Source organism: Dermacentor variabilis, chromosome 1, assembly GCF_050947875.1.
Source record: "Dermacentor variabilis isolate Ectoservices chromosome 1, ASM5094787v1, whole genome shotgun sequence".
Taxonomy (NCBI): domain Eukaryota; kingdom Metazoa; phylum Arthropoda; class Arachnida; order Ixodida; family Ixodidae; genus Dermacentor; species Dermacentor variabilis.
Window position 1 is genome coordinate 141,415,642 of NC_134568.1, and position 9,832 is coordinate 141,425,473.

The window sequence follows — 9,832 nt, forward strand, 5'->3', positions numbered from 1 at the left end:
CTCGTCAAAGCGGGCCAAAATTGGTGCTGAAACCAGACGCTGTCGAAGCTCGGTGAAAGCAGTCTCTTGCTCTGAGAACCAGACGAACGATACATCGTCCCTCGTGAGGCGAGTCAGCGGCTCCGCCATCTCCGAAAAATTTTCGATGAAACGCCGGTAGCATGCGCAAAGGCCCAGGAAGCGTCGGAGACCTTTCTTGTCGGTCGGTGTTGGAAACGAGGCTACAGCGGCAGTTTTCGCGGGATCGGGGCTAACGCCTTCCGCGCTAACCACGTGTCCGAGAAACATCAGCTCCTTGTAGCCGACATGAAACTTCTGAGGCTTAACGGTGAGGTTAGACGATCGGATGGCTTCGAGAACTTGCCGCAGTTGTTTCAGGTGGTCGTCAAATGTCGCCGAAAAAACAACCACGTCGTCGAGATAGACGAGGCAGCTTTGCCACTTCAGACCAGCGAGAACGGTGTCCATCATTCGCTGGAAAGTTGCTGGTGCCGAACAGAGACCGAAAGGAAGTACTCTGAATTCGTAAAGGCCATCTGAAGTGACGAAAGCAGTTTTTTCGCGGTCTCGCTCATCGACCTCAATTTGCCAGTAACCGCTCTTTAGATCGAGAGACGAAAAATACTTACCTCGCCGCAACCTGTCTAAAGAGTGATGGATACGTGGTAGTGGGTACACGTCCTTCTTGGTAACATCGTTGAGGCGTAGATAATCAACACAGAAACGAAGCGTTCCATCTTTTTTCTTGACTAGAACGACCGGGGAGGACCACGGACTGTGCGAAGGCCGAATGACACCATCGTCTAGCATCTCCTTGACTTGGGCTTGAATTGCCTCACGTTCTTTCGGCGAGACACGATAAGACTGTTGTTTGATGGGACGTGCGTCGGCGGATGTCGTTATTCGGTGCTTCGTGATTGGCGTTTGGCCCACCTTAGTAACACGAGCAAAGCGCGCGCGGAATTCGTTCAAGAGTTCCTGCAGTGCGCTCTTTTGGTCGTCCGTAAGCTCGGAGTTTACATCGATGTCTCTGAGCGGACCGTCGTCTGTGTCCACTTCAGAAGCAAAGCCCTCGACGATGTCCGTTGATGGTTCGGCGTATAGGCGATGGCAGTGCCACGAAAAATGTGCCGATGCTCAAAGGTAAAGTTGGTAACGAGGACCGTTGTCTGGCTGTCACGAAGTTCCACAAGGCTTCGCGCTACACAAATACCTTGTGCCAGCAACATAGAAATGTTGCCTTCTACAATGGCTTCACCGTCTTGTAGTTCGTCGGACTTGACCGGAACCATAACACTCGCACGCGGCGGTATCGCGACGCTCTCGTCCGAAACGCTAAGTGCGAATCTGTGTCCGATGACGTCGGTCTGTGTTGCCCTTTGTGCCGGGAAAGTGATGCAGCGCTCGCGGAGGTCAATAATGGCGCCATATTCCCGGAGAAAGTCCATCCCAAGGATTAAATCGCGGGAACACTCGCGTAGAACCAGACAAGTGGCGAGAAAAGCAGCACCACGAATTTCTACTCTGGCCGTGCATAGGCCAAGCGGTGTGACGACGTGGCCAGCTGCCGTACGAACTGGTGCCCTGTTCCAGGGCAACGTAACTTTTTTCAGAACGCTCGCCAGTTTTCCACAAAGAATAGAGTAATCGGCGCCGGTATCTACAAGTGCACTCATTTTTGTGCCGTCGATCAACACAGGTGTGTCCAGTGAAATCGTGTTCGCGGAAACTGTTTCTGGCGACATCGTGTTTTCGTTGCTCTGCGGCCGGCACGATACGAGGTCTTGAGCACGTCGAGTATCAGCGGCCTCGCCTCGGAAGGTCGCCGACGTCAGTTTTCCCGGCGTGGACTTGGTGATCGCCCTTGCGTCGTCCTCTAGGTGGTATCGCGAGCAGGGAAATATCGCTGCGGTGAGGGTGAGCGTGACTGCCCCAGCAATGTGCCCGGCCTGCGCTGCTGTTCGAGGAATTCTGCGATGTCGGGTGCCCTTTGGCCGAACCTAGGTCGAGGTGAATCGATAGAAAAACCCCGCAGTCTGAGTCGTCGGTAGGGGCACTCCCGATACACATGACCAGCTTCGCCGCAGTGGTAGCACAGCGGTCGTCGATCGGGTGCTTGCCAAACCTCTGAATTCCTCGCGGGTATTCGGCGATCGTCGAAGTACGGTTCGCTTACTTTCGCTTCAAGCGGCTCATACCCTGCGCTGGAAAGCATCAACGTATTGCTCAAATGTGCAGCTATGCCCCAAGAAACGCATTGTGCCACCTGTTTCCACAGAAGTTTATACAACACAGGTGGCCAAGTATGGTTGCCAAAGCATGCGGCCTGAAATCGAGACATGCACTAAGATGTTCACTTTGCGACATCTACTTCCTTGGTTTCGACTATGACTGTTGTCGCAAGCTAGGGACTTTGTGGTTATTTTTTACGCAAGCATTTTCGCCACATTTGCGGGGAAAGACCTCAAGAGTGGTGCATTTTCACGGACTCAAAACCCGCGCTGCAAATTTTGGGATGCTTCCTGCGCCACACCGCATATCAGGTTCAGGCCCTGCTGATCACCGAGCTACTTTCATACGCTCAAGAAAAACACCACCGCATAGTGTTCCAATGGATCCCGGGACACTGTGGGCTCAACGGTAATGAGATGGCCGATGCTGCAGCAAGGCGCGCCCTCAGCAATGGTCTGCGAACTGTAGTGCCATTCTCCAGACCGGACATCACATGCCTCCTGTCGGAATTAATGAGGAGTGCGACAAGAAGATACTGGGCCCAGCCAGACGCTCGTCACGTCCGCCTTAAAAGCCTGGATCCCGATATGAAATTTCCCATTCTGCGTGGAATTCCACGCCCTCATACATGCCTGATACACAGACTGCGCTTAGGCGTCGCCTTCACGCGCAAATATTTGCACATTATTGGACGGACAGACTCCCCGGACTGTTCAGTGTGTGGCGCTGTAGAGACTATAGAACATGTGCTCGTGGTGTGCCCTGAGTATGCGCGAGAAAGACTGACATTAGCAGATACATTGAGACATTTACACAATGGACCACTGTCGGAGGACCTCTTGCTAGGCGCGTGGCCACAGAGTTGGCAGACGACAGAGACAATGCGTGCACTTTCACGTTTCCTAGGTGACACGGGCCTGGACTCACGCCTGTGATACCAGTTGTGTAATGTGTCATTCACCTCGTTCCTCTCATTATCATCCCCCATTGTGACCCTTTTTCTTCCCCTCTTCCCCTTCCCTTACGTAGAGTAGCAGGCCAGATGCTCCATTATCCGGCCGACCTCTCTACATTTTCCAATCATTAAAATACTTCTTCTTCTTCTTTTACGCAAGCAAGCGTGCGCCCGCGGAGCTCGAACGTCGAGTTGCAGTTGTAGTGGTTGTAGGCTGCGTATGTGATCGACAGGTGTTTAAGATTTACACCCCATCCTTTTCGCATGCACTTGCTGACCTTCTCTACGAACTATGCTATAGTGTGGCATGCAGCGCCAACAACGATGTCATTAGTTCTGGAGACGTGCTGGAGTCGCGAAAAACTGCGGTACTTGTTTCATGCAGGCTCTAGAACAATTACGAAATGAACAAGGAACTGCATGGCGCTGAACATACGCGGACTAGAACAGAGTGAGTCGAATTGAGTTTACATCGGGCTGAAAAAATACCAGCACCTACAGTGGGCTACATTCAAAATAAAATTAGGTAGCAAAAGAAGTGTCGTTTTATTTTGATGTTTTCTATACAGGCTTCCATCTCGTTCTACACTGCGGTTGCTTCCAGCAGCTGCTGTAGCGGCTGTGGTACATGAGGCGCCGTCGGAGTCAGCTACTCTAGGAGTAAAAAAAAAAATAGAGAGAGAGAGAGAGAGAAAAACGTGAAATGGAACTGGAAGATATTTTCTTTTTTTTTTCGATTAACTGGCCCGCATACACTCCGGGTAAGTTGAATGCGAAAAATGTCATCCGCTGCAAGAAAGTTTATACGAATGATTCCGAGGGACGCAATTTGAACTATATTACAGCGAAGCTGTATATGGCTAGGGTTCCATCTACTTTTCGTGTTTCTGCGTCAACAAAAATGTGGGCCGGTCCTGGCGGTAATGCAATACCTCCCCGAACCTCGGCAGAGGTGAAGCAGGCTCCGAGCACTCCGCCCCTAATAATAACAATAAATAATAATAAATGAACTAAATAAATCAAGATCATTGTTTCAAGTCGACGGGTATACTAGAATCGTTAGTGACCAGCAGATCACGAGGAGGCGTTGCCATATATGCAAAGGACAAAGAGAGAGAGAAAATCATAAATGAAAGGCAGGGAGGTTAACCAGTACTGTACCCGGTTGGCTGCCCTACACTGGGGGAAGGGGGAAAGGGGAGGGAATTATTAAGAGAAGAACAGAAATTCCACTGTGGATATCGCCGCCGTGGTAAAAGTTTTCTGCTCTATATCCATTGACGTCACTCAGTCTGAATCACAGACGATCGTTCAATTCGGTAGCTTTCAAATACCGCTGCAGCTTTTTTGTGGCCTTTTGTAGCTGCGATATGCAAGGCCATGGAAACAAAATCGTGTTCAATGTGAACGGTTTTCTATCTAACTGATTTAGAGTTGCGCAGAGGTCATGTCTTTCATTTTCAAAATATTGACAGTAGCACAGCAGGCGTTCTATAGTCTCCTGGACATCGCAGGCATTGAACTCGGCGCTACCAGCCATTCCAATCAAACATGTATATGCATTGGTGAATACGACGCCCAAGCGTAAGCGGCACAGCATTGCTTCCTCACTTCGCGGAAGCCCAGGTAACAGCAGCAGTTGCATAGATGGGTCGAGGCAAAGGACAAAAAGTATGTACAACCATACACCCTTGGATCGTAAGAGGACAATACCACCGACTGAGGAGATGTCTGTGCCGTATAAGCTAAAGACGGAATTGTGATATCCTCTGTGTATATATCTCCAGGCCCACTCACGTGCGATATCGAGGAGTTCGTGACACGCGCCTTGCATAGTTTAGCCGTGATGACACTACCCCTGTGATCATCTTTGAAGACTTCAATGTGGACATTTCAAAACCAGACATGAAATGGTTCACCCATTTTGTGCTAGAAGAGTTTGGTTTGAAGTGCCCCACAAATCTAAGTCACTCAACTACTCAACAACGGTTGTGTATAGATTTTACTTTCAGTGGTGGTCCAGCCAGTTTAGGACTTGGAGCAATTTTTGGAGCAGGAAAAATGTCGTTCTGGAGCAGCTTAGCAGCAGCCATACCCGCAGTTTGGAGCAGTTTAGGAGCAGAAAAAGAATGGTCTTTTCGGAACGCTTGGAGTAGTACAGCAGTAATCTGTAGCCATTTGGCGAAGCTTGTTATTACGGTGCAATCTGTAAGCGCTGCTCAAGAGAGAAGCAAGACGAAACGCCAACAGCGACCAATTAAGCTTGCCTTCCCACGGACGGTATACCATGCACGGTATGTTGCAAACATTATTATTTGGGTAGAGAACTGAATTTTGTAAACAATTAAATCAAATCTTGTAGCCAAACGAGAACGAACATAGGCGCCTGGGCGCATGACAGACATAGAATTACAAATGAGCTAGAACAACTTGCGCCGTGAGGCACAAGACAAGAACTGATTGCAAATGTCTTACGTGCATTCCAAATGACATATGTGCTTTATATGCTTTACCGCACTAGACACACTGTGTATTGCTCCCAATAACAATGCTAGAAGCTCGACAAGAGATTATGCGTCTATGAACGGCGCCAAGATGAGATGCCTGCGTAAGGTGTATCGCAAAGATGGCGATGGCGGTCGAGAACAACGTTCGTACCATCCTGTACAGTCGTTTTCGTTGTGAAGTGGTTTGTCGGCTTCCCGTGTGTCATGTGGCCATGCGAATCAATACCAGTCGATTCGGCGTAAAACCGTAACTTTTGTCGCCGATACCCGACCAACCTTTCGAAACGCTACCCCTTACTGACCCCAAAGGCTCAAATCACCATAGGCCCGTCCGAAATAGCTTAGAAGGCCTGCCGGGACGATTACTAGGCGTATCGGTGCTCGTAGCGTGACAGGAGCCGACGGGTGCACTCGTGTATAATTAAGGAATAAATACTGTGTCCCGTGATAATTACCTCTTCCCACTCTTGATATGCTTCACCGCAATACATTGCATATGCTTCACCGCATAACACTGCTACATTGAAGCAAAGCTGATTTTTAGTAGCCGGCATTATTCAAGGCGTCATGCTTTCCGTGATTCAAAGATATTGGCGAGGATTACAAAGGCGGACACGGCGCCATTGCTAACAGCGGCGTATTGTTTTATTGAAAAACACGGCACCAAGCAGCAAGAAGCTTGGTAGTGCATAGTTTGGAGTCGGGCATGAATTAGATGGTAGCTGCATGGGCCATGCCATCGTCAAACTCATCCACGCTGAGGACGTTGTTGAAGTGAGAGACTTGTTCTCATCGAGAACGAAGAATATGGGTTTATTTACAGTATCTACATAAGGACGTTGCAGTTCATCAGTCTAGCATGACTGCGAGAGAAAGCACATTGAGGAGCCGCGCAACAGCTCCTTAAATACACTCTGTCCTCCCTAGATCCCTAGGTGAGGGAGAACGTTTGACCAGATTCATCGTAGCCGAGCCGCCTTTGAGGGTGAGGGCTTACACACACTTCCGCACAGGTTTCACTGCCCCCACCGAGGCGAGACGGTCTTCGCAGAACTGGGTCTTGCCCTAAGGAGGTGCCTCTTAAGCCCCGAGCTGACCCCCGCAAAATAGCCGCCGTGGTTCTCCAGTGTCTTGCGTCTCGAAAGGCGCGTGAGACGGTGCCGCCAAACACATTCCTTCAGGAGCTCCCCCGCTCCCGACAGACTAGGTAGGTGATGGCGAGTTCACTAACAAAGCCTGGTTCGCCGACCTCGTCTCGGCATTCCGGCGATAAAGAATTGCTAACTCGGCATATTGTCCTCCTCACAAAGTCAGTCGCCGCAGCAGACATCGCAACGTCAAGAGGTTGCGGAATGACGCCTTGTCGTCCTTTCAAAGCAAGTTTCCACTATAGACCTAGTGGCGCCGTTCGGCTGGAGACTGACGGCCGCTTCCTAGAAAACGCCAGCCCCGCTACTGCAGCTGGCTGGGAAAACTTTGCATGCCGGCCCCTCTGCAGGCCATTCCTAACAGTTCCTCCATGGCCCGGAAAATCTCGACTGTCCAGCACTGACAACCGCTGGGCAGGAAGAGAACGGCTGGTGGCAAGGGGGTGATGCCTTGGCTTGCAGCGACCAGCTGTGAAATGATGTCACTGCCCCAAAACATCCAACAAGGACAAGCAACCGCAAAACGAACTCCACAACAGAGCTCTGCGCCGAGATGACGTATCTTGGATCTAACTTTAGACCCGCTAGGCTTAAAAGAAAACATAAGTGCAGAAATAAAAAATGCTGCATTTCGCTATGCCAATTTTTTAAAGGAATTTCGTGCTGACAAATTGAGCAATGATGCAGGGCATCCTGCTAAATGAGAGGGGATCTTTTTGGCTTAACCAAATTAACAATAACAACCCCAAAATTTAGGCGGGATCCCTAAACGCAGAATTCAAATTAGCCTGCTCAAACCATCCGCATTGCTATGCAACTTTCCCTTCTTGTATCTAACGGGGAAGTTGTACTCTTGGAGAGTGAGGTTCCATCGCAGCAAGCAGCCATTTTTGTGTGAAATTTGACTGAGCAACGTCAGAGGACAGTGGTCGGTCTCGAAGATGAACCTCGCTCCGTACAAGCAAAACGACAACTTCTGGGCTGCGCGAACCAAACAAGCGCATTTCTTCTCTGAAGCGCTGTAGGCTTCCTCTCTTACAGTTAGTTTACGGCTGGAATAGAGGATCGGATGTTCCTCATTATCGTCGCCGACCTAAGTACCACTCCCATACCTTTGTCGCTTGCGTCGCACTGAACTATGAATTCATTTGTGTAGTCTGGACCGCGAAGCACAGGACGAGAAACCAATAGCGTTTTCAAACTTCGGAAAGCGTTCTCTTTGTCCTTATCCCAGTGCACGCTATTCGGTGCTGCCTTTCGAGGGCGTCCCTTAAAGGACTTGCTATTTGCGAGTAATTCGGAATGTGCCGTTGATAGTACCCCACAAGTCCCAAAGATGAACGAATGTCTGTTTTCGTGCGCGGCTGAGAAAATTCTCCAATCGTAGCTATTTTCAGTTCGGCCGGCCGTCTCGTGCCCTGAACGACAATATGGCCCAGATAAGTAACGTGCGAGCAGCCAAACCTACACTTTTCCGCTTTCATCGTTAAGCCGGCTTCCCTCAACCATGAGAATACCTGTTTTAGGTGGGATACGTGCTGTTCCCAGCTGTTCGAAAAAATTGCTACATCATCAAGATATGGCAAGGCGAACTCCTGCGTCTTTTAGGACGATATCCATTAACTTAGAGAAGCTAAACGGCGCCTTCTACAGCCCGAAACTGAGTGCGAGAGGGCGAAAAGTGCCTGCAGGTGAGATAAATGCAGCATAGCGGCTGGCACTTTCTGAAAGGGGAACTTGCCAGTATCCCCGCACGAGATCTATAGTTGAAATGTATTTAGCAGCGCTAACTCTTTCAATTTGTTCCTCAATATTGGGTATCGGGTACAGCTGATCCCTAGTAATGGCATTTAACTTCCTGTAATCAATACCCGCCGTGGTTGCTCAGTGGCTATGGTGTTGGGCTGCTGAGCACGAGGTCGCGGGATCGAATCCCGGCCACGGCGGCCGCATTTCGATGGGGGCGAAATGCGAAAACACCCGTGTGCTTAGATTTAGGTGCACGTTAAAGAACCCCAGGTGGTCAAAATTTCCGGAGTCCTTCACTACGGCGTGCCTCATAATCAGAAAGTGGTTTTGGCACGTAAAACCCCAAATATTATTATTATTATTATTATTCCTGTAATCAACACACGGACGAGGATCCTTGTTAGGGTTTTCTACAAGTATAAGAGCTGACGTATTGTCACTCTCAGCTTGCTCAATAACTCCGAACTCTAGCATGCGCTGTATCTTGGCCTCCATAATTTCTCTCCGTCGTGGAGACACCCTGTAAGGCTTCGATCTTACGGGTTCGGTTGATGTCAGCTCTATTTCATGCGTTATTAGTTCGATTTTACCTGGCCCATCGCTGAATCTGTCGAGATATTCCCCTAACAGCCCCCTTAGATCATTCAGCTGCTCGTGTATAAGAGAGTGCGAGCTTACTGAATGTTTTACCACTTCTACCAGGCTGATTTCCGAGTTGGAAGTCGCCTTACACTCATTAAACTCGCTACTGGTGTCATCCTGCTTCTTGATGGTACAGTTAACGACTCCGCTCCGGTCTACATACGGCTTCATCAAATTGCAGTGGTATATCCTCACCTCCTTCCTGCGACCGGGCATTTTCAGAGCATAGTTAGTATCTGAAAGTTTGTGCAACACTTTAACGGGCCCGTCCCAGTGAACTTCAAGCTTGTTCTTTCTTGAAGGTTTGAGGATCATAACCTGGTCTCCGGCGTTAAACGTACGAAGCCTCGCATTCTTGTCGTAATAGCATTTGGCGTTCTTTTGAGCTACTCCCATGTTCTTTTCGACTGGTTCTTGGGTTGCACTTAGCCTTTCCAGTACATTTAGCACGTATTCTACCACTGTTGGACTCTCTCCTCTTTCCTCCCACCTCTCTCTTAACATTCTCAGTGGAGAACGGAGTGTCCTCCAATACACTAGTTCCGCTGGCGAGAACCCTGCAGCATCATGAGGAACCGTTCGCAAAGCAAACAAAGTGG